At 50.4% G+C, this 25318-nt stretch overlaps 1 long non-coding RNA gene across 2 annotated transcripts; it reads right to left on the bottom strand.

Moving 5' to 3' along the window:
* Window positions 1–10916: 10916 nt before the first annotated feature.
* Window positions 10917–23926, bottom strand: LOC141731775 (uncharacterized). 2 transcript variants are annotated; one of them, XR_012583729.1, is made up of 3 exons: window positions 20158–23926; window positions 18859–20065; window positions 10917–17013 (listed from the first exon to the last, which is right to left on the bottom strand). It is a non-coding gene; the product is annotated as an uncharacterized LOC141731775 (long non-coding RNA). The 2 variants fall into 2 exon arrangements; XR_012583728.1 differs by having other exon boundaries at window positions 10917–20065.
* Between the last annotated feature and the right edge of the window lie 1392 nt (window positions 23927–25318).

Below are 25318 nucleotides of genomic sequence, written 5' to 3'. Positions count from 1 at the left end.
CCCCCAGTTAGCTGTTGACTGTGGCCTTGAAGGCTTTCTGAGGATTGTGTTAGTTCATCTGACCTGGGATGGTTCCCTTTGTGCTTCACTGTCTCTGCCTTGATTATGTGTCTGCCCTTCCTGTCATAAGGGGTTCTCAAAAAGGAGATTTGATCCTAGAATGCAGCTGTGAAGCTCCTTTAGTGTTACATTAGATTGATGTACAGATCTCCTGAGTTTTCTGTCATTTATGTGCTCTGTTTCACATCCAAGAGTGGTTTTGGAGTGTGGTATTGAGATTTGCACTAGGTAAAATGTAAGTGGATATTGCCATTCAGTGGAATTTGGGTCATTGGCCCTGACTGGAGGGAGTTTGAAAGGCTCCCAAAATCTCAGTTTTGCTTTTGGGTTGGTTTTGCTTGGTGGATCTATTCCTGTTGCCTCTGCTGCTTGCTGCTGCTGAAGCTAAAAACAGACCAATGATTTTCTCATGTTTCCAAGAGACAGCAGTGTCCTCTGGTACTTCGCCACCATCTAGGTCTCGATTTGCAGATGGCAGCAGCTGCCTCCTTTTAAAACCAGAGTCTGAGTGGTACTTGCAAAAGCATTGTCGCACTGACCTGACCCAGCCTTCCTGCTGCCTTGTCTTGTGTTAACCAGCCTTCTCACTCTTCCTGTCCTACTCTTCCATGGGGTGCTTCTGGGGTGCTGTGCTTGGAAGGTGTCTTACTTTGCTTCCCCTGGCCGCCCACACTCTGCATCCTCTGAAGAATATTCCTCAGTATTGTTGCTCTTTAAAAAGGTCAAGCATGACAGAGGAAATTACTGCTTCAAAAATTGCAAAGAATAATCCTGAACTGATTAAACTATAAATAAACAAGTTCTAGCTACTGAAATGCACTTGTGAATTTCTGCTAGTTTTGTCACCTTGGTCCCAGTGGTGATCTGTCCCTTTCATGGACTGAATCAATTCCTGAAATTGAGCCTGGAATAAAACAACCATGATCTGGGAGTTGGCTGGAGCTCTCTGTGAACTTCTGCCCTAAATGACTTGTCCAGGATTGCACAAGAACCTGGCAGCATTGGTTCAGGCTGGAGCTCAACAACAAGGTTATTTTAGCTAGAGATCCTGCTGCCCTGCCACAAACACACCAGCAAGTCCAGAGCTCCTCCCTCTTTTTCCTGTGGAAGCTGGTGCTGACTGACCAATTCCTCAGTACAGTAAGGTGAGAGAAAATACAGCTTATCACGGGCTTAGGAAAAAAGCCCCTGAATGCAAAATAAATTGACTGTAGAAGAGATGGAGGAGCTTGGATGAGGGGCAGGGGAAATCTGATCTGCATCTGGACTTCCGTCTGTGTATTTTTTTTCAACCCATCCTGATGCTGCTACCCTCTGCTCACTGCTCAGCTTTGGAAGAGTAAGCAAGGGGGGTATATTTATCATATCACCCCCTAATGCAGTGGTCCCTGGAAGTTAGTAATTTTTTTAAGTTATGCCAGGGAGGTTTTTGGCTTGAATTGTTAATGTGAGCCCTGTGAGCTAAGGACCAGCTGAACACGGGCCCTGTGCAATGTGTTCTGTCAGGTTCCTGGCACCTGGCAGTGCTTCCCTGAGGCATGGATGGGAGGGCAGCTCCTGGCCCCTGGAGGGCAGTGTGTGTGCTTGGCTCTTTTCAGTTCCTGTGGTGCAGTAGCTGGGCAAGGGGAATGCTCAGCAGTGGAACTTTTCACCTTGTGTGCTTGTCTGTGGTGCGTTTCCAGCTGCCCTCTGGTGGTTTGTGACAGAAGGGCTGAGATTGGGACTTGGCCCGTGTTCCTGGCGTCGCATGCTCGTGAGAACCTCCACGGCCAATGGGACCTTCTGGAGCTGAGTGACCCTTGGAGCGGGAGCCTGCAGGGTGGGACATGGTAGGCTCGACTCAAGCAGCCATCCAGGCCTCCTGGGTGACCTGCAGTGATGCCTGGGTCACAGCTGCTAATAAAGCCTGATGAGGTGCTAAACGAATCGACTATAAGGGTCATACAAGCTGGTTCCTGCACGGGAGTTGGCCTCATGTTCCAAGGTGAGGGGATGGAGTTCTGGAGCAGGAAAACGAAGACTAAAGTCTCTACGGGGGAGACGTCTCCATGGGCTCTGGTGAGAAAAGGGGTGAGCTCTGACAGACAGATTTGCCATCAGTATTAGTGCTGGAATAAACTACATAAAATTAAACTAGATATATACTGAGTTCCTGACCTTTCATCTTAATGTGTGTGTGAAAATACTTCTGTTAGTTTTGAATTTCCAGCTCTTGCTTGGTTTTGAAGAAATCGGGACCCTGCTGAGGGTTGTGTAGGGCAGCTTGGGGTGGCTGCCTGCACATACTGGAAGTGTATGTGCATCTGCTCACCTCCCCATATAGTGGCTATTTTTGCCCCCGACGAAGGAGGAATGATGAGGAAGATTCCATCTTATCAGAAGGCTAATTAATTACTTTATTATACTATATTATTCTATACTATGTTATATTACATCGAAACTGAATGTGCCAAGCACCCAACTGCACTCCAACTGCACAGCATCTCATGACTGTCCGCTGATAGTCCTGACACGCACATACGCTTGGCCCTGATAGGCCAAGAAACAAAACACTGTCACTTTGGGAAACAGTCTCCATATTGCATTCTACTTTTGCACAAACACAGGCACAGCAAATGAGATAAGAATTGTTTTTCCTTTCTCTGAGGTTCAGAGAATGTGAAACCCAGAAATATTCTTGGGAAGAATTGTGCCTCGCTTTTCTCTGTGAAGAGAAATGTGGTGACACCCCTGTGCCTCTTTGTGCTGCAACTCTCTGCCTGAAGTGGCTGTGTAAATGGTGTTTTCAGTGCATGAGGGAGAAGCCTAAACTCCATAATACAAGAGCTGTACTGGTCCTGTCTGCACAGTCCCTGGAAATCCTATCCAGAGTTGGACATGTACTGTGTAGGGTTAGTGTTGCTTATTTGGGGATGATGGTGCTCACCAAAGTCTGCCTGTAATTGTATGAGGAGGAGAGAGGATTTCTTTCCACAGCAGGGAAAGGTTGGTTACTTAATCCAACACCCAGCTCTGGAAGTATGGGGGTGTTGGAAGCAGAGTGCTGCATACGCCTTCCTTGAATTTAGTGTAGGACCTAGGTCTAGGCTGCTGCCCATGCATAGCTGTGACAACCTCCCTGTGCTCCCAGTGACAGTTACAGCTGGAGGGAGCTTATCCCAGGAGAAACACACCTCTTGGCCCTTCCAGAATGTTTTGGGAGGATAAGATTGGAATAGAGGTTCCCTTGCCAGATGCTGTGGCAGTGGTGAAGCCCATGGGTATCTAGCCTCCTCCTTTATAGTTCTCTGCTGATTTGGTTCCCATCAGTTGGGAGCCGTCAAAAAGTCCCGTGCTCCTGATCTGTAGCTAGTCCTGACTTGGATCATATGTTTCCCAAATCTCCTCCCTCCTACCTTTCACTGTTGGCTATCCAAGGGGAACTGGAGATGCTAGCACAATGCTGCCCACTTCCAGAGCTCATGGTGGGGTGGACTCCTCCTTGATGGTTTCTGAGTTGTTGGCTGTCTGTCACCTGCTTATGCCATTCTGGGCTGTGGACCTTATATCCCAGGGTCAGCGTAGGGTGAGAAGCAATTCCTTTTAAATGCAGCCGAGGCTAGTGAGGGCAAAACACAAATGATTGGAAGCTTGCAAGAGGCGAAACCTGATACATTCCAGGCAAGGTAAGTGACTGCTTTGGACCTCAAGGAGTGTTTCAGCCCCCTTGGCCATGGCCTGGCAATGCAACCAACTTCTTCCTTCCAGCCTGTGTGTGCTGCAGAGGTGCAGGATTGTGCTGAGTCCATGGAAGATGCTTGGATATATGTGGGAACTTAGAGCATGAAAAGGGCTTGTCTAGGAAACCTGCTCTAGCTTCTTCCCTTCCTTGTGGAGAGTCTGAACTGGGCATCACTTTCAGAAACTGCTGCAGAATCATCCTGGCAGCCAAGAGGTTTGGTTCCTGTGAGCCTGGTGAGCTCTGAGATCTGGCCATGTCTGAGTGGTTCTGCTGCAGAGAAGCCACTTTGTTTTCTGGAAAGCAGAGCAGGCAGAGGCAGGAGAGCAGAGCGATGGGCTGGGGGGGCTGTGATGGGGCTGTGTGATTGTTCTCTGCTTTTATCCAACTTGTAGCTTTAAGAGATGTTGGCAGCCCACTCTAGAGCACAGCGTCCCTGGCTCATTGCTGGTGGTGGCAGTGCTGGGATATGTAGGTGGCTGGTGAAGTCACTGTTCATGGCAGGGGATACTCAGGAACTGAGGACGTTGTTAGGGCAGATCATAGAACCCTAAAATTGTTTGGGTTTGAAGAAACCTTAAAGATAATTTAGTTCCAATTCTCTGCCAGGGACAGGAATACCTTCCACTAGACCAGGTTTCTCTTGTCCAGCCTGGCCTTGAACACTTCCAGGAATGGGGCAACCACAGCTTGTCCAGATCCCTGGAGGCATTTAGCCCTGCTTCAGAGCTGGAGTCTCTTGAGCCAGCAGAGGGTGAGGTAATGAATGCTGATTCAGCCATGACTGTCTGGGGTTGGATCCTGGTGGAAGGTAAGGTCTGCTCAGTTTTCCAGGATTGCTATGTGACAGGAACTGGAGCTCAGTGGCTCCTATAGGGTGAATCAGAGATTTGTGAGCACAACTGGTATGACATGGGACCCTTTACTCCCTGTCAGGGTTTACTGTGGGTGGGACAGTCTTGTCCTGTGTTGCCTCTGTTCAGCTCAGCTCACAGAAGTGTCCACCAGTAACTTGCAGCTTTCCAGGGAATTGCCTCTGAAGCACAAGGAAAAAGCCTTTTCCACGAAGCTGCATTTCCCATTTCATCTTCTGCACCAGGAGCAGAGCTCCAGCAGTAAACCAGGTAGGTATTGGTACAGGCATGGTATTTGCAGGGTTGGGGTGCTTTTTTGGATTTCATGACAAAGAAATGAGCCCACCAAGCCCTAGTGAGGCTGGCTGTATGTTTTGCCTCAGGCAGATAAATCTGGGCTTCTTGCACAGATTCTGGTGGTGGTACCCAAGCTCCAGGGATGCTGTGAGGCTGCAGGCCTTTTTTTACTTCCTTTGAAATAAGGAAAAGAAAAAGGGAAAACTAAAGAAAAATAAGTCTATGGCAAACAAGGGCAAACCAAAAGGTGCTGGCTGATAGCTAAAGCCTGTTTAAAATAAACCTGAAAATGTTTTCACAGCATCTTCTTTCCTGCTTTGAAAAGCAATCACTGGTTTGGGATGTGTTTGGATAACATGAAGATTTGTCACTTTTGTGCGGTGGGCGAACAGGTGGAGATGGAGTTGGCTGCAGGAAGTCTGGAATTTCTCACTGTTGCTCAGCATGTGTGTCTCTGGGGCCTGTGCAGACAACTTTATCATGGGGTCCTCTCCTTTGGTCATGGGGATTTATTTACCTAGTATCAAATCCAGCATTTGGGTTGGTAGTTTTCCATTTCCTGTCACATGCAGGATGACTGTGCCACCCCTGAGCTCCTTTTCTACAGGCTGAGAGCCCTCAGCTCCCTCAGCTGCTCCTGGTGTGCCAGACCCTTCCCGAGCTCCATTCCCTTCTCTGGACACACTCCAGCCCCTCAGGGTCTTTCCTGTCATGAGGAGCCCAGAACTGACCCAGGATTTGAGGTTGGGCCTCACCAGTGGCCAGCACAGGGGACAATCACTGCCCTGGTCCTGCTTTGCTTGGCCCCTTGCCCACCTGGGCACACACTGGCTCATGTTTGGCACCCCCAGGTCCTTTTCTGCCCAGCAGCTTTCCAGACTTTTCTGCATGCCTGGAGCACTGCCTGGGTTTGGTGTGACCTGAGTTCAAGACCTGGCACTTGGCCTTGTGCAGTTGGCCTTGGCCCATCAGTCCAGCCTGTCCTGATACCTCTGCAGAGCCTTCCTGCCCTTCAGCAGATCCCACTCCCACCCAGCTTGTGGTGTGACAGCACCACCCTGGCTGCCTGGGGTGGATTTTTGGCTCACTCCACATAAGCACAGCCCCCTTGCCCTGATGGATGTTGTCCTCAGCCATGTTCTCCCAGAGCTGGGCTCTCATTGGCAGGATGCTTTGCAAGGTGCTGGTCCACCTCACTGTCTTGCCTGCACCGCAGAGTGTCAGGGGGCTGAACTGGGACACCGCCGTGCCTCAGGCAGAGGTGAGTTCCGGCTGTCTCAGGACAGCCCATGTGAGGTTGTTCCCAGCCCACTAGATGGCAAACATGTAAAGGCTTTGCTCGTTCCTGGCCAGCCCGGTCCTTGGCTCCAGTGCCAAGAGGAGTTGAATTTCTTTTTGCTGGTGCCGTCTGCACCAGCAGCCACCGGCTGTGAGTCCAGTGCAGTCATTTACATTTCCAGCTCCTTTGTGTAAGATCAATATGGGGCGTGCACTAACTGCTGAGCTGTTTACAGCTGTGCCAGAGCTGCAGCATCGGCTGAGCAAGCCACATCCAGCTGTGCTCCCATTGCTGCTGGTGTTGGTTTTGGCTTCCTCCGGATGAACCCAGCCCTGGTTAACAGAGGACCAGGAGGAAGAGGACAGAGGCTTGGGGGTTTAGTGGGATAGTCCGTTCCACTGACTATCCTGAGCAGTTTGGGTTTTCCTGGCTGCTAAGCAGCATAACCTCGGCTGCCCTGACACTGTCCCCATTGAGTGCTTTATGGGCACAGTCCCTCTCTGGTACCCCGATCCGAGACATTACTGCAGTCTACAGCTTCCTCTCAAGGGGCAGTGGAGAGGCAAGGGGTGATTTCTGCTCTCTGGTGACCAGTGACAGGTCCTGAGGGAATGGCATGAAGCTCTGTCAGGGGAGGTTAAGACTCGATGTTAGGAAAAGATTCTTCCCCCAGAGGGTGGTGAGGCACTGAACAGGCTTGCCAGGGAGTGGTCATGGCCCCAAGGCTGCCAGAGGTCCAGGAGTGTTTGAACAATGCCTTCAGGCACAGGGTGGGATTGTTGGGGATGTCCTGTGCAGACTCGGGCTGAACTCGATGATCCTTGTGGATGCCTTCCTGCTTAGGGCGTTCCATGGTCCAGGGTGGGTAGAATGCTTCCCAGACACCCTCTCTCTTTAGATGTCCCTTCAGTGCTGTCTCCTGTTGTCTTTAGCACTGGTCAACCTGGGGCATTTTGGCCTCTTTTGTCAAAGAAACTGCTGCAAGTTGGGTAGGACAAACCTGTCTGAGAGAGACACTGCCAGCAGACCAGATTCTCTGCCCAGCTTTGGCTCCTGGGCCTTTTGCCTTTCTTGCATGAACGGAAGGTGCCGCTTGAGTTTCCAGGCTGGGGCTTTTCCTTTGCAGTTCAGTGAAAGAGTGGGAGCATCTTCTGTCTGCTGAGAGTGATGAAGCTGGAGTCTGCCAAGGTATTATGGGGTATGGAAGAGCTGCTGCCAGTTACAGATACTGGCCAGGGAATGTGGGGACATGGCTGTTGCTGCAGCAGAGCAGGAGACTTTTGAGATGCCTGAATAATTCAGGAACTTGATGGATACATGTACTAAGGTGCCTCTGAAAATCCCTCCAGACTGTAATCTGTATGATGAGGAACTGAAATACCTTTGAAAACGTGGCTGTGGTGTCTAGTTGGAGCTCAGCTGCCATGATTAGAGAGCAGTATTGCTTTGAAGATGGGATTATGTTGCTTGATGGGCCTTTAGAAGTGTGAGCTTTGACCTCATGCCCTGATCAAGCCTGTCCTGTTCCTCAGTCCTGTATGGAGACAGAACAGGGCATAATTTGCCTGGGATGACCTGGTCTGACTGAAGTGTATGTTCAGATACATTTGTAACCCTGGTAGGAAAGAGGAAAGGTCTGGGCCCTGTGGTGTGTCCACAGTGCTAGGGGGACCTGTGGAGTGCATATAGTACTTGTGCCATCCTTCAGTGATGAACTTGACAATGGATGTGAAAAGCCTTCATGTAGTGCTATGACCATCTGCTTTTTCACAGTAATCCAGACTAATTTGGACTGGAAGGGGCCTTAAACCTCATCTTGTTTCACTCCCCTGCCATGTGCAGGGACACCTTCCACTATACCAGGTTGCTCCAATCCCTGTCCAACCTGGCCTTGAGCATTTTCAGGGATGGGACAGCCACAGCTCCTCTGGGCAACCTGTGCCAGGGCCTCACCACTCTTGTGGGGAAGAATTTCTCGCTAATGCCTTATCTAAACCTACTGTCTTTCCATTTAAAGCCATTTTCACCTGGGGTCCCGGCCTACTGCATGGTCCAGGCTCTGCCTCTGCAGTTTGATTCCTGGCTCAACCTCCCTTCCTTCAACTGTCTTCCCCTTACTCTGCTCCCCTCTAGTTTCATCCTGCCTTGGCTTCAGCCTGGCTCCAACATGGGTTAATCTGTCAAACTGTTTCTAACAAGCCCAGCCAGACAATGGATGATCATGGATCTCTGCCTCCTGTACCCTCCTGTGACCTACCGCAGTTTAGGTTAGAAAACAATAGTCCTGGTCTAACAGACCTGATTTCATTCTCAGGAAGATTGCAGCTTTGGTTGTAAAGATAACCAAGTTTGCATAGGGGGCTCCAGATCTGCAGAAGGTGCAATTTATGGTTGTGATATTTAAAACTTCTCACAACACACCGTGAGCTGAGGGTGCTTGCTGGCTCAGCCTGCTGCTCCTGTCCTGTGGGGGGCCATCCTGCTGAAGAGAGCAGCAAATGGCAGACACCCTGCTGTGTTACTGAGGGTTAGCTGAGGCTGTGCCCTTCCTTCCTGAAGCACAGAGACTCAGGACGCTGCTTCTAAGGCAGAGTTTTAGGGTTGGAAGGGGATGGAGCACTGACCATCTCTGTTGAGGGGAGTTCCAGGGTGATGGCAGCTGCTGAAAACATTTTGAGCCAACTACAATGCCATCCATTACAGCCAAGCATGATGTCCAGTGCCCTTTACCAGCTTTAAATCTGTGGAAGGACTTGTTTGTATACTTAGAGGTTCATTGCTAATGCAGTGATGCCAAGATGGTGGTTGTGTTGGAGATGGACTCCCACCTTTGCCTTGCCTGGTAGAATCACAGCTCAGCCCCAGTGCCCTGGTTTTATTTCCAGGTGTGCTCTCCATAGGTATCACGAGTGAAGCCAGATTTACAGTCTATTTCTTGCCTGCCCCCTACTTCTGAGGGGGACATCTATTTGCGTACTGATAATGGAGCCTCTGAGCTACAGCCATGTTATCCTTTTCTTTGTGTGCTGGTTTTGGCTGGGATGGAGTTAACTGCTGTCATAGTGGCTGATGTGGGGCTGTGTTTTGAATTTGTGCTGAACACAAGGTTGATAATATAGAGGTGCTTTTGTTATTGTTGAGTGGGGTTTACACAGGGCCAGGGCCTTTTCTGCTTTTCCTAAGGCCATGCTGGGGAAGAAGTTGGGGATGCAGGGGAGGTTGGGAGGAGGCACAGCCAGGACAGGTGACTCAAACTGACCAAAGGGGTATTTCAGACCACATGACATCATGCTCAGTATATAAAGCTGGAGGGAAGAAGGAGGCAGGAGGGGACATTTGGAGTTGCGGCGCTTGTCTTCCCAAGTTGCTGTTCCATGGGATGGGGCCTTACTCTCCTGGAGGTGTTGAATACCTGCCTGCCCATGGGAAGCAGGGAATTAATTCTGTTTTTCTTTGCTTGTGTGTGTAGCTTTTGGCTTCCCTGTTGAGCTGTCTTTATCTCAACCCCCAAACTCTCCAGCTTTTGCCCTTCAAATTCTCTCTCCGATACCACTGGTGGGGGAGTGAGCGAGTGGCTGCAAGGGGTTTGGCTGCTGGCTGGGGTTAAACCAGGACAATGTGCCAGATGCCTTTTATTACTGTCTTGGGTGGAGTTAGGAACTGCTGGAAAAGCAATCCAGGAAGTGCTGGAAAGCATAGTGCACCCTGCAGGTCCTGCCACAGCTAGAGCTGTAGGGGAGACACATACACCTGCTGTATGTTCATTGCCACACCCCCTTGTCTCTCAGTATCAACCCCCAAGGCACACCGAGAAAGCTGGGGAGACCTAGGCTCCCTCCTGGGTGCAAGAGCAATTCTACAGCTTTGCATCTGTGATGCATGTATCCAAAGACCAACACTGGGTCCTGGAGTCTTGGAAAATGAGGATGAATAAGGGGGGAACATGAAAGCAAGTGACACTGGAGGAGCTACTGCTGACTCCAGTGACCCATGGACATGTCTTGGGACCAGGATGCTGATTTGGGAAGGTCTGTGTTGTATTTTCATTCTTTGGAACAGTTCAAGGAACCAAACCTCTAGTATGCAGCTGGTCTGTCAGTCTTTTGACACTGTCCTATCCAAAAAGCCCCAGAATCTGCTTGTTGAGCTTGCCAGCTCTGGCTCCTTGCATGCTTCCCTCCTGAAGGCTGGTTGGAAGGCATGAGTATGGGCAGAAGGAATCTGTCCTGATTTCACTGCAGTGACAACAAGGATCATTTTGGTCACTACAGGTGCTGTCAAAGCTTGAAGGACCAGACACTCCCAACACATCCAGCACCAGAGGCTGACACCCAGCTCACTGATTGGCTGTATATTGGCATCTCTGGCTGGGAGGTTCTTGTCTGTTTTGGGGAGGAGCAGGCATCTGGGGAACCAAGACAAAACGGAAACACTTTTTCTAAGCTCTCATGAGCCTGAGCAAGGGTTGCAGTAGGGCCCTAATTCCAAGGGAATCGTTCTGTCTGCAGCTGTGGCAATGCTGGGTCAGTCTGCTCTGTGGCACCGCTGCTGCCATGGTGTGCTGGGACAGCACTCCCAGCTGGCCTGGAGTTTGGGGCAGACTCTGTTCAGTCATGGCTTTTGGAGGTTTATTCCTCTGCGTCCCTGGCTTTTTCCTTGTCTTTGAAGACCTTGCATGGGAAGGGTGAGAATCTGAAGGGTAGATGCCCTAGGAGTTCAGCTGCCTACACAACATTCTCAAAATAAGCTGCCACTGCTGTGGCATTTGTATACACAATCTTTGGTCATGTATTGTACTTACGGCTTCCTTCATTCTCCTGTCTGGGGATATGGCAGCAGCCATTGTGCACACTGGAATACACTGAGAAGACACTGAACCACAGAATCAATTAGAAAGACCTCTGAGATCATTGAGTCCAACCTATGAACACCATCATGTCAACTGGACCATGGCACTGAGTGCCTTAAACGTCTCCAGGGACAGTGACTCCACCACCTTCCTGGGCTGGTTGCCTAGGAGCAGAGCCTGACCCCCCATCTGGCTACACCTTCCTGTCACGGAGTTGTAGAGAGCAAGAAGGTCCCCTCTGAGCCTCCTTTTCTCCAGGTCGAGCCGTGCCAGATCCCTCAGCTGCTCCTCACAGGGCATGTTCTCCAGACTCTTCACCAGCTTTGCTACTCTTCTCTGGACCTGCTCCAGCTCTTCAATGTCCTTTCTGAATTGAGGTACCAGAACTGGAGACAGCACTTGAGGTTTGGCTTCCCAGTGCCCAGTACACGGGGAGAATCACTTCCCTGGTCCTCCTGGCCACACTATTCCTGATACAGGCCAGGATGTCGTTGGCTTTCTTGGCCACCTTGGTCTTCTTGGGTACATGCAGACTCACGTTTATCTGCTGTTGACCAGCACCCCAATGTCTGTTCCACTGGGCCACTTTCCAGCCACTCTGCCCCAGCCTGTAGTGCTGCATGCAGTTATTGTGGCCAAGGTGTGGGACTCAGCACTTGGCCTCATGCCAGTGATCTGAGCCCATTTATCCAGCATGTCCAGGTCCCTCTGCAGGCCCCTCCTACCTTCCAGTAGATAAACACTCTGACCCAACTTGGTTTTGTCCATGAATTTACTGAGGGTACACTTGATCACCTCATACAGATCATCAGTAAATATATTAAACAGGGCTGGGCCCAGCACTGATCCCTGGTGTACTCCATTAGTGGCTGGCCACCAACTGGATGCAGCACCATTCACCACCACTCTCTGGGCCTGGCTGTCAGCCAGTTCACCTTCCCCCAGTGAAGATGTACCTGTCCAAGCTGTGGGCTGCCAGCTTTTCCAGGAGTATGCCATGGAAGATCATGTCAGAGGCTGATGTCAGTCTCATGTCAAAGTCTCATGTCAGAGACTTTGCTAAAGTCCAGGTAGACATCTACAGCCTTCCCCTCATTCCCTAGGTGGGTCACCTGGTCATAAAAAGAAGAAAGGTTGGTTAAGCAGGACCTGCCCTTCCTAAACCCCTGCTGGCTGGGTCTGATCCCTTGGTTGTCCTGTATGTGCTGTGTGATAGCACTCAAGATGATTTGCTCCATGGTCAGACTGGCAGGCCTGTCATTTTCCAGATCCTCTTTCCGGTTCTTCTTCCCAGCCTATCTGCCTCGGGTGAGTGCTCAGGAAGAGCTTGGTCCTGCCAGGTATAGTGGTCTGGCTCTCCCACTGTCAAATTTTCCGCCCCTGGTCCATCTGCCAGCTTATGCCCTGGTTGCTTCACATTTCCCTCTTCTGTGTCTTTGCAGATGCTTTATGGGGTTGGAAGCTTCTGGGTACCCACAAGCACAATAGGAGGGAGCCCAAGGGCTAGGCAGGGTTGGTAAAGGGGTTGCTTTGTGTCTGCTGGCAGCCTTTGGGCCCTCCTGGTGCTAGAACCTCCCATTCCTTGAGATGCTTGCACTGAGGCATAGTTTGCTGAATGCCACCAAGTGCTCCAGCATGGGGACTCCTCGCCAGGAGGACACGACAGCTTAAGGCTCCACACAGATGGGAACTTAACAGCTTGACCTTGGGACATCTCCATTAGCCCCTTGGGGCAGCAGCTGTGATTTTACAGTGTGGGTGAAAATGTCTCCTTAGCCAGGCTGGACACTGGAGTGAATTCCTGGCCATGTGCTGCAAGAGGGACTGGACAGACCCCGGCTCGTGGCAGACAACTGAGTGTCTGTGGGCCAAGGGCTTGTGTGTGCACTGTGATGCTGCAACACAGTAGCAGAGTGTCCACATGGGCTGTCTGAACCCAGCTCTTCAGGGCGTCATGGTTCCTACATCCTTCTCCATTGTTTGGCCATGGAGCTGGTTGGGGAGGATGGGCAGCAAGCCCCTGCTTGTCCAAGTGTACTTGAAAGGACCCCACAGAAGGAGAGGCTTGTCCCTGGCTGTACATGGGAAATGTGAATTGGAAGACACTCCCTGATGACGTAGCTCTCATCTCTCCTCCAGCAGATGACTGCAGCATGATCCTGTCCGTGTCCTGCCATGGATACTGGGTGGGCTAACTACAGCTCCAATATAGTGAAAGGTGAGGAGGATGGCACACTGGGCTTACAGCTTCTCTGATGCCATCTGGGATCCCCAGTACCTGCTGATTGCAGGCAAGACACAGTTCTCAGCATCACCATAAGCCCACCGACTTCTCTCCCACACTGCTCCCAACGCATCTCCTGGTGTGCCAGCTCTGGTGTGTGCTGGCTGCTACCATGTGGCTGTCTCAGCACACTTGATCATACAGGCAGCTCTGACCTGCTGGGGATGCATGAATGGCATCTTGGCCTGGCAGCAGCTGCACAGTGCCTGGTGCCAAACAGCTCCAAGCAGAGCTGGCCTGATGCAGGCTGGCATGCCAAGGGGCAGGGTTTGCTGCCATTGTGCCTCCTGTCCTCATCTGTCAGTCTCTGGAGAGCAGCCTGGGTCCCTTTGTTGTCACATGATGTCCTTGGAGAGGAGGGGCCTGGTTTTAACCTGTTTCATCCAAAATTGTGATGTGCCTCAGAAAAGCCTGTCCACCCTGCTTATGCTGCTGCTTCCAGTGATTCTAACATGAGCAGGAGGTCTTGGCTGAGTCCCAAAACCCTGCCAGGGACTGTCACCAAGCCCAGGAACATCCCTGGCTCCAGAGGGGATGCGTTGATCTTTGTGGTGACCCACTGGCCTGCATCCCAGCAGTGCCTAGCCAAGCAGGGCTGAGGCAAGGGGGCCCAGCAGTGTTTTCCCCCTTTCCCCAAGTTGTTATTTCAGCTGCTGGAGCCTTGGCAGGGCTGATAAACACCCTGCAGGTGCCGTTTGCAAGTACCTTCTCTATGAAATATCCCCGTGCCCTGGCTTGGGGTTCCCTTGCTGCCTGCCCCCCGCCCTCACGCCTCTTCCCCAGGCCCCTGGGACAGGCACTGCATACATGGACCCTTGTACTTGCCTCCCTCCTAACCCACTGGTTAACAGAGGCTGCTTTTCTGTGGGCGTAGAAGCCGGCAGCAGAGTTCAGCCTCAGCCATCGTGCTCCAGTCCTCCAGGGCCACTTCTTAACCTGGAGAAGCAGTGGGTTATTTGTGTTGCTCTTGGCAGGCACACCCAGGCCCTCCAAAATGCATGGAGGTGTGGGGCATGGGCCAGCCTGTGCTGTTTGTGTTGGACCCAGCATGCTAGGAATTAATTCAGTTCAGCTGCTAATTGCTTCAGAAGTGTGGGGCTGTGTCAAACAGATGCATGATAGGGACAGCAAGCATGGCTAGGGAGGAAGGCTGGCCCCATGCTGTTTTTGCTCAGCACTCTCAGGACTTTGGTATCTCATCTCTCCTGGCTGCACCAGCCCCGGTGAATCTGCAGGGAGTGGAGGTGTTTGGGCTGTGAGCCTTTTTCTCAGAAAGCTCAGTATGGTGATGTGATGCTCTTTTTCTGGTGGAGAGAGAGCAACCCCCTTCCCTACTGCACATCATCTCTTCTAGGATGGAGAGGAGAACTGGTGGGCAAGAGGCTTTCCCAGCCCCAAATCCCCATGCTAAGCCCTGCTGATTCTTCCTGCATTGGCTCACCCAGGTTTGCTCACATGTTTGTTTATAAGTTCCACAGTGCTCACACTGGTGGGAGTGGAGGATTTTGCGCCACAGAAGGGTTCTCCCTTGCTCAAGCATGAGCTGATTCCCTCCATTCCTGTCCTTCCACTGTACCTGGTCCCTGCCATAGCTTCAGTGCTGGGGTGGTGGTGGAGTTCACTCACCTTGATATGAGCACAGCTGATAGGGCAAGGAGGAGTGGAGAGGCCTTGAAAGCACCACCCTGTGTGTTGTACAGAGCATTTCTGGGACCTCTAGACATGCTAGCATCCAAACCCTGGATGCTGGTTGTGGGCTGCTCAGCATTTGCCTTTGCACGCTGGACACACCACCATTCCCCTTTGAGCAGGTCAGCTTCACCGCTGTTCCCTGCAGCATCAGCTGTCCATCCAGGTGGGAGAGGATGTTCTTTCCTAGAGCTGGGTGGGATCTAGGGCAGGAGGAGGTGCCAGCAGGTGCTATCCTGGCCTTGGAGGAGGCTACCAACCCTAGCACCATCTTTCATTCAGCCATGACCATGCTGCTGACTTAAGGGATGTTGACCCCAGGGCAGTGTCCAGGGAGAAGGCTCTGTGCCAGGTCAAGGACTGAAACCCCAGGCAGACTCAGGTCTGGGGTGGGCATGGTCCCTTGGTCTTCATGCCTCTGAGATTTAGCATTGACTGTTGCTTTTGAGCCTCTGTGGGCTTAACCAGGATGCCTGTCCTGTGGCTTCATCTCTCCTGGATGTTTAGCCCTGCCTGGCCTGCTGCCCCACTGGCCTGTATCCTGTCATCCTACCTGTGTCCTCTCCCACCCTTCTCTCCTTGCCCCTGCTTTCCTTCAGTAATTGTCCTTTAAAAGTCCAAACACCTGTTGTCCAAATGGGGATTAAGCACCATCTGTACAAACTTTGAGGCCATTTTCAGTGACTGGAAGGAAGCAGATGACTCAGAGAGGCATTGTGGCACAGGTCATCAGTGACCCTGGCTGAGCCAGAGGATCTCAATGGAGCAGCCCTGTTAACCCAGGAACCTCCCAGCAGACTTTTAAGGCTCATGGCAAAGCAGCCAGCAGCAGTTTTCAGAGTGTTGTGGGATCCCCCCTGATTTGTGATCCCTCATGGCACAGCTGTAGTCCATCTGGTCCTACTGTTAGACCCTGAGATCTGGTTTGGAGTGGTGCTGTGAGAAGGTGATGCAGTATGTGGGCTTCATGGCAGAGTGGTCAGGCTGGGAGGTCCATGGTTAGTGTGGGACCTCCCAAGACCTTCATGCTGTGATCATTTTCCTCAAAATGGTGACCAAAGATTGGTGAAGGTAGCCCTGGGAGAAGGTGACAGCATCCACTGATGGATGTTGGGAGATGTCTCTCATGGGAGCAGAAAAGTGCTCAAGTCCCTTCTCTCCACCACCACCTCACCTGCCTTGTACATGGCATGTTTCTGTAGCCCCTTGGGACTGCAATGGCATCCAAACTGAGGACATGGTAGTAGTGCATGGGAGGCAGAGGACCAGGCTGCTGGCTGTGGTGGCCCAGCAGTGAGGAGCACTTGGTCAAAGTAGGATATGCAGCAGGATGTTTTGCAGGCAAAAGCAAAACCGTGCTTTAGCAAAGTCCAACAAAAACCCCCTTTGATCCTGTGTCCTGAAGAAAGTTAGGTGAAACAAAACAGATGAAGGTTGGGAAGACTGAGTGGATTCGATGTTTTGAAGGATTTGAGATGATTTAGCTGTTCCCATGGTTACAGGAGGTGGATCTAGGTCCTGAGGAGTGCAGGCACAACTAAGCCCAAGGAAGGAAACAGGGATCCCTGGGTGATGGATGTGAGGATGAGGCGTGAAGTGCTCCTGTTTTTTGTTTGTAGGAAAACTGTAGCTTGCAACTTTTTCCCTTTGCTTGCTGTGTTTATCATTCTCCAGCTCCACCACGGCTTGTTTGTAGCTTGCCCTAATTCTGCTGATTTGCAAGATGTGATGCTGGAGCATCTTTGAGCTCAGGTCCAACAGCAAGGATGAGGCAGGCCTGGACTTTGGATGATGGCAGTGGTGTGGGAGGAGCATCAGGAAAATGATCCTCATTTGGGAGTGTTTTGCCCAGCTCCTCATGGTGCTGTCCATGCTCGCTGCATTGGCATGGCAGACTGGTGTGATATATACTGGGGGTGTGCATGTATCTGAATCTCATCTCCTGTGCACAGCTCAGTGCCTTCACATCCTGAGAGGTGATGGCTGGGACAAGAAACAAGTAGGACAAGAAACAAGGAACTGTGATGAAGACAGCTTTACCACATGTGAGGCCTAGACAGATACAATAGGGCCAGAAGTTAGTAAAACTATTAGGCAGAGTTTAAGTAAAATTATCTGAAGGCAGCGCTAAGACAACTAAGATTTTGCTTGGCTTAACACACAAAACAGAGAAGAAAAGGAGAAGAAAGAATTTCCCCTGTGAAAGTCTCAGCTGGTTCAATTTCTAGTGACAGTCAAATAGTTAAAGTGATATGTTGGGAGTTATGAGTGTTTATCTAAAAGAAAAGTGGCAGGTGAAAGGGATAAAATAACACAGTTTGTACAGCAATGCAATATGTTTGAATTATCCAAGAATCAGAATAGGAATTTGGAAGGTAATATTGGATAGAAGGAAATGAGAGATGGAGACAGAAATAGGATGTGGCAAAACCAGCTTGAGGTGGCTTTCCCATTGGTTAGTGTAAAGGAAAAAAAAGGGGTTGGTATCATTAGGACCATTGTGAATTTGTCTGTTAGAAGGGCTTTCTATTATACTTTTAGAGTTAAGCTCAGGGTCTCTGCTGTATCAGGATGCAGAACAGACCCTCCTGAGCTGGGTTTGGCTTGAAAAACTTGTGCAGAGTCTGTTGCTGTGCTCAGAACATCCCTGAACAGCCCTTGTTCTCAGATGACCTGTGGAACACCCAGTGCCATTCCTGACTGAGTGCTGCATCCTTTGCTTCCTCCTCGGTGTGCTGTGAGTGCTCAGCCCCATGGCAGAATTGGGTTTCCCCCAAATCTTTGGTGGCTGAGCACTTCTTCAGCAGTGCTGAAACAACTGCTTTCCATCTGCCCAACCAGGTGCTTCTGCTCTTGCCTGCAATAGTACGAGGAGGTTCTCTTCATGGGGAAGCATGTGGGCGAAAGAGTGCTGGCACCATGGGAAGATGCGTGGGATGCAGCTGGGAAAGTGCTCTGCTAGGAGAGATTGGGCACTTCCAAAGGGCTGCTCTTAAACTGTGGCAGAGCCATGCAGGAGAATTTAAAATAAGTGTATCCCACTGCCCTCACTCTTAATTGCCTTCTACAACTTTGTCTTCACCTGCTTTTCAGGCACTATCCCCACTAGCCCAAAGATCAACTTTTCCTGGGCTGTTTGCTTGGTTCTGTTTCCAGCTCAGGCTGGCTGAGAAACTCAGAGAGTGCTTGAGGAAGTTGCAACACCTCCACCATAGTGTCTGCCTGAAGCCTTCTTTCTGGATAGCTCTGAAATCTCTCCCTCTTCAGCCACATCTTCATCCTCACCGCTGCTCCCCTAAATGGTATGGTGTTCCCTCCAGCATCTTCATCTGACAAAGCCCTTGAATGGCAGCTCACAGCTGCGATGTTGGAAGATGCTTTCCTATTCCATAAGTGCATTTTCTTATCATGGCACTTACGATTTTGCACTTTGGCACTCACCAAGGAGACCAGGACTGTATTCCAACCTTTGTGAGGTTTACAGGTACAGTGACAGACATCAGCCTTCTCTAACCAAGAGAAGGTAAAACTAAAAATCTAACAAGAATGAGTAATTGATGCCTTGACTCCCTGAACCTGCAGGCTCCCCAGAGCAGCGACTCCAAGGTCACCATAACCCCAGTGACATTTCTTATCAGCCTGACATTTCCTAGCTATGTCACATGGAAAATTGAAATGATGAAGTGACTTTATTGAGAAAAAATGTCACAAAGGACTGATTTAATTTGCATCTAACTCAGCTCTAAGGCCCTCCCAGATTTGCTAGGTTTCTTGATGAAAATGAAATGGTGGCATATATTTCAGCTGGTCAGGTAGCAGAGTACTCACCCCAGGCCAGGTCTCAGATGAGCTATCTGCAGGGCTTCCACTGCTGCTTCTTTACTTTGGTTGTTCTGCCTTTTCCCATAGTCATCTCAAAGTTCACTGTTCTTCACAGCATCCTGGAGGTCTGGTCTGTCCCACTCTTCCCTTGTGGTCCCAGACTCCTTGAGAGTGTAATCGTTCTGCAAGGTTGTCCAGAGAAGCTGTGGCTGCTCTATCCCTGGAAATGTTCAATGCTAGGTTGGATGGGGCTTGGAGCCTCTTGGTCTAGTGGAAGGTGTCCCTGCCATGGCAGGTGGTGGAACTGGATCAGCTTTAAGGTCTCTTCCTGCCCAAACCACAGTGATTCTGTGATCTTCATGGTGTCCTTGAAAGTGGCTGCAGGCAGACCATCACTTTGTATTGGTCTCATAGAGGTCGTCTGTGCAAGGTCTGTTACCCCTGGTAATTCTGAGATGCCACATGAATACTGATTCCTTTTTATTTTTCCTCCAGAGTTCCATGTTTTTTCACACTTCAAATTAAGCTACATAGTAACTACAGTGCCTAGACCCTCTGCTCTGTTCTGAGCATATTCTATATTTCTGTGGTCATTCTTGTACATCTTGTTTTACAGCCAAGACCTCTATAACCCTGCTACATTAAATTTTCTGCAACAACTTCCTTCCTGGACAGTAGCTTAACAAGAAATTCTGAAGTACAACAGGATTCCTGGACTGTCTTTTTTCAGAAGCAGCCGGAAAACTCCCTTTTGAAAGTTCTAATTCTTGGGTTCATGAGCTATTTTCTGATAAACTTCTATACACCATCTTCCTATCCTTCAGAAAAGTGGAGACTTTGAGGCTATAAATTTGATGATTTCAGGTGCTGCTGTCCTGGGTGTCTTTGGTGGAAGCTGTAGATAAGAGGGAAGATGCAGCAGCACTTCTGGTTCCTACATCCTTTCCTGGCCACAGCAATTTTTCTGACAGTTCCTTGGCATGTTGTGGGGTTGTGCATCTCTTGTATCTTAACCAGCAAAACAATGATGTACATGAAGGTAGTTGAAATGATCTTGCAGACCAAAGGATGGGAGGTGGAGAAGTTGATGGCTTCTCAGGTTATGCTGTAGGGAAGAAGTCACAGTCCATCGTGCTCTGACTTGGTGAGCAAACAGCAAGTACATTGTTCTGGCAGTGGTTTATGTAGCTCTGTGAGATCACTTTATGGGCACCTAGGGATGATAAGATAGGTGAGAGGTGACCAGCCATCATAGTTTCAGTTCCTATACTATAGAATAGTCACCAATGAAGACAGATTACCTACCTGCTGGTTGGCTGCTTTGCCACCCTGCTTGATAGTCTTCCTTTGGAAAGGGCTTGAGGTGGTGGTGAGACTTTCTCATGGGCTGCGTTTGGCTACCCCCAGCTCAGGAACCTGAGACACCTGAACATACAGGCTATTGCATTTTCCCACTTCTTCTTAGTAAGCCTTGCTGTAATAGCCTCACAACCCTCTGGGTAAAGAATTTCTTCCTGACACCCAATCTAATCTCACCTCTTTTAGCTTAAAATAGTTTCCCATGGTCCCATCACTATCTGCCCATGTAAATTATGGGAGCAAAGCTGTGATAATGCAACAACTGTCCTAGACCAGAACCAAGAGGGACAAATAGGCTCAACAGCCACTGAGGGGTTTGGGGTGGGTTAGTTTTTTGCACTGCTGAGCAAATGACTCTAATTAAGGCTTGCCATTTGTGATTTCATTTGTGGTGATGAAGATCTGGAAGGAGAGGATCCTGGTGGATCATTCAGCTCCTTTGGACCAAACATCTAGCATTGAGGCGCTGCCAGAGCAGCCTGGGGATCCACAATGGTATGGAGCTCACCTAGGCAACACTCCTTGCACATGCGCTTGAGAAAATACTGATGGTCAGATCTGGGATTGGAGAAGGAATGTGTCGCCAGGTCTGGAAGCCAGCCTAGGAGAGATCATAGGTCCTGAGGACTTAACACAGGCACAAGGATGGGACTTGCATGTGGCTGCATCTCTGGATCCCTGGTAAGGAGTTTGGTGGCTTGGGGGCTGCAGAAACACCCTGGGCATACCTGTGAGGGATGAGAAGGGCAGAGCCCAGTGCAGGGGCTGCTCGAACTCCAGGTGTTAGTGTGGTCCAGCCTAAACGCTGTGAGGCAGGGCCTAATCCTCAGCCCAGCTTCTGCCCCTTTCTCCCCTCCACCCACATTGAGTGTTACAACTCAGTCCAAGGTAGGTTGCACAATTTATTTTCCTGTGCTTAAAGTAGGATTTTGGCAGTCAGGGTTGGGAGGCCTCTCTGAGGAGCGCTGGCTGGGTGCCCTCCTGTTGTCACGGTATCATGCTGCTGTCAAAGGCTCTGCTTCTGCTGGGTGTCTGTCCTTCAGCATGGCCTTGTGCTGCAGCCTAGTGCTGCTGAAGGACACACTGCATGGCCAAGGCACCACTGACATCTTCAGCAAGTGCAGGTGGAAGTGATGGTTGCCCCAGTGGGGGTTCTCCTGTGGCAGACTGATGTGAGGCCCATCATGCCCAATTACAAGTGGCATGATGTGTGTGGTGTGGCAACTCTAAGGAGAACTGATCCTCTTCTTTACCTGCCCATGCAGTAAGACACCATTATGTCCTTGAAGTATCTCTTTGGTAGTCCTAGACACTTCTTTCCTACTGTTTCCATCACCTTGCTTCCCTACAGCCAGCTGGTAAAGTCATGTGGATAAAGGGAGAGAAGGAGATGCAGGAGAATTACTGTGCTCATTGCTGAAGGAATATGCAAAGGGATTTGCCGTAATGTTCACTGATGGTGTGAGGGAGGGAAAGGATGTGAGTGCTAACTTATGCTCTGTCAGCATCATTAATGTCACCCACGGTGATTTAATTGCTTTGCAAGGAGCAGTGGGTGAGGCTGAACATGCCCAGGGAGGGAGAATGAGATAGTTGGGAGTGATGGAAGTGTCCTTGCCTAGTAAAGGGCATAAGCGTGATGTGGTCAAAACAGCTGGAGAAAAATACCAGCTCTGCACATGTGCTTGGCTGTGCTGGGCTTGGACTGGATCTGGGATGGAGAGTTGGGAAATGCGAAGCCCAGAGTTTCAAATAGCTGAGACTGAAGGTACCTGACACCTAGGTGGATTTTCCAGTAGAAAAGGCAAAGAAAACAGAAGAAGCAGATCATGGTGGTAAAGTTGTGAGTTTGGGGAATGGGAAAAAAAATGAATTTACCCTTTGGAGCAGGGTGGAGAGGACTTGGAGGTGATGTCCTATTTTTGCTATGATGATCTCGAGTTGGCAGTGGGACATCCAGAAAGGTTTATGAGGGGGAGAGGCTGGGTGGAGATGTCAGCCTGTGAGTTCTCAGAGGAGGGATGAGCTTACTAAGGAGAAGGTGTTGGGGGACTGAGGATGAGGACCTAGTGCTGGGCCTGCGGGGCTGGAATGGGGCTGAGCATGTGGCAGGATGCAGTGGTGGGGAGAAGCATAGTGTGATGTGGTCTGATGCATGTGGGATTCAGGGGACAGACGGAGTACGTGGAGGGCCTTGGAAGAGGAGAACACAGATATCTTGCTCTATGGTCACAGAGAAGCTAGTGTCTCCATACACCTTGTTTCAGAAGAAGAGTGAGGCATCTTTTTTTTCACTGGAGACAATTCCTTACCCGAGGCTGAAGCTGGATTGGGGAAAAGAAGTGCTGGAGGAGTGGGATCCATCAGGGGAAGAGAGAAGCTGTTGGAAGTAAGGGTTTTTCAGAGGCTCAGGCATCATTTTCTCCCATCCTACCACGGGAGGCCTTTCTGCAACAAGTTAAACTTAACAACCTATCCCTCAAGCCCTGCCAGCACAGAGGCACAGGGAGAGAAGACATTGGTTTTACCATGAGCCTATGAAAAGGTGAGCTTTGAGAGCACACAAATGGAGAGCTACAGCTAAAGAAAGGAGACGAGGCAGGGTGTGCAGCTGGATCCAGCAGCAGCACCTGCTGAAGCAAGAAAGTCGACTGTAGGGAACAGTGTGAAAAAGATGCAGCCAATGCTTCTGGCTTGGAGGAAGGACAAGGGACAAGCAAAATGCACTTTGTGGGCAGCCTGGAGCATACCTGGGTATCAGGCACTGCATCCACTCCAAATCCAGCAAACTGCATCACAGCAATGGAGGCAAAAGGCAGCAGGTCCCTGACTTGGCATCTATGGGCAGTTCTTGCCCCCTCCCAGCTCAAATGCACCTCAAGCCCACTGGCAGGATGCTTCCAGCAGCACACGAGGTAGCTGGGGCTCCTTGGCTGTGGGCAGGACAGGGGAGCACTGTTCTAAGCAGATGGATATTGATGCCCTTTCTACAGGAGGAAGGCACAGACTTACTGAGATCTAAAATAAGTTGCCTCTTAAGCCAGTGGTGTGTCAAGTGGTTAAGGCAGAAGCAGGCTATACTTCCACTGATGGGAAAGCAGGGATGCCGTCTGTGGTCCAAACACCAGCATCTCCTGAGGAGAGACTGGAGGAGGGACAAAGAGAGCTTTAGTGTTCTTTTTGCATTGTCAGGAGGCACCATGTGGGCACCTCTCCTCCCAGCTAAGGACTCTCGGGAGGAGACCAGCGACCATGAGGTGTCTGCAGCACATTATGGTTTTACACAGCCCAGGGGAGCTGATTTCAGGACAAGAAAACCCCATGGCTTGTTCAGCACAAACTTATTATTTAACAGACAAAGTAAATATGAAAATGCATTTCTAAACCCCCTTGTGGTGTTGAAACTTAGTTACGAGAAGAACCAGAGCACTGCAGAGCCAAACTAACCCTGGGTGGCATTTGCAGGGCGTAGCTTTCATTGCAGTCTGAAAAAATCCCATGTGCAGAGATTATCTCTATGCTGTTTTGAATTGTCTTGTTCAGCTTTGGCCCTCATCCTAGATGGATGAGGAGCAGAAGACTTGGCCAATGGCCTGAGGTCTGTGACCTCCTCTGCATTAACTGGAAAGGGAAGAACTGTCTCTAAGGTATTTGAGGATTTGCAGCCTTGGGGTTCCATGAGATGGAACCATGGGAGGCAAACCTTAGATTCCCCCCCCCCCCCCCCCCCCCAGGGATTTAATGCTGTACCCTTGGCCAACTGAGCCAACTGAGAGAGGCAAACCTTGCTCTGGTGAGGAGATCTCTGGTTTGCACTGAAATGGATCAACCCACAGTGCTCCACCTCAGGACCCACTTAGGGTATCCCTCCCCACCATCTGTCACATTTCGCTGGAGGTTTATTGGAACTGGTGCTGAGCAGGCAGGAGAGAGGCAGCTGGGCTGTGCTGGGGCTTGCCCTAAAGCAAACCTCCCTCACCCTGCACTGCTTCAAGTCAGTTGTCAGCAGATGGTATCTGGAGACCTTCCAGTGACCACAGGCTCTCCCCCAGCCCATAGCTACCATGGCACAGATGGGATTTCACATATGCCTGTGCATTCCCCCAACCTCTTCCCTCTCAGGGAAGAGCAGGAAGACTGCAGGTTTTGCAGAGACCCCCTCCTTCAGCTGGGAGGGTGATGACCACAGCTCTGGGCTTTTCTGGACCATGCAGGGAGCTCCCTCCTACACAGGAGGGCTCAGCAATGCTGAGCCCCATCTGTTGGCTTGAAGTGTCATTTTGAGGTTTTCCTCTGCTTCCCTTTTACTTCTTGACTCATATACGAGTGGGTAAGGGAGGGAGGAACTGGTTCACTTTCCACCTTCCCTCATAATATCCCTCTGCTTATTAGTTCTCCAAATATTTCATACTACAGCCCAACAGCAAGGACTCTGCACTAACCCAGTCCTAGGCAGAGGGAAGCCAGAGCAGACAGGACAGCACCTTATCTTCATGGCAGTGTCCCAGGGAGAAGGACAGGACTGCTGCGGCCCTGTTGCACTAAATCTCTGTCATTTCAGGGCACACATGGCAGCATTCCTTTGGCTGAGTCCTTCTCTTGTGGCTTCCTAAGGGTGACACAGCAACAGGGGCAGAGCACCAGCCTTCCTTCACCCCCAATTGCTCCACTTTATACTTTTGCTTTTCCCAGCATTCATCAGGATAGGAACTGCCCCCCAGTGTCTTCCTGAGTGAGGAGAACAGGCACATGGAGGAGAAAGAGGAGGCCTGTTGTGGAATGCCTGTGAGGTGGGGGCAATTATGGGACAGAGGAGAAGAAATCAACTTGGTTTTTCTCCCATCAGCTCTCAGCCCCATTAAATGTCAGTGGATTGCAGGTATCACTGCCCTTCACTGTCTGCAGTGGAACCAGGTACTGGAGAAGAGATGGGGAAAGGGAGCATGGTGGGACCATCGTGTCTTCCAATAGCCCTAGGCAGCCACTGAGGAGCTTCTGTAAATCAGAGCAGTCCCTGGAGCTGCTCCAAAATCCATCCATTCCCAGGCCTTCGAGCATCCCACAACAAGGGGCTGCAGGACTGTCTCACATTGCCCTCATGAACTGA

This window comes from Zonotrichia albicollis, chromosome 25, assembly GCF_047830755.1.
Source record: "Zonotrichia albicollis isolate bZonAlb1 chromosome 25, bZonAlb1.hap1, whole genome shotgun sequence".
In the NCBI taxonomy this organism is placed as follows: domain Eukaryota; kingdom Metazoa; phylum Chordata; class Aves; order Passeriformes; family Passerellidae; genus Zonotrichia; species Zonotrichia albicollis.
Note: the sequence above shows the minus strand (reverse complement) of the source record. Positions and strands in the feature narration are given on the sequence as shown.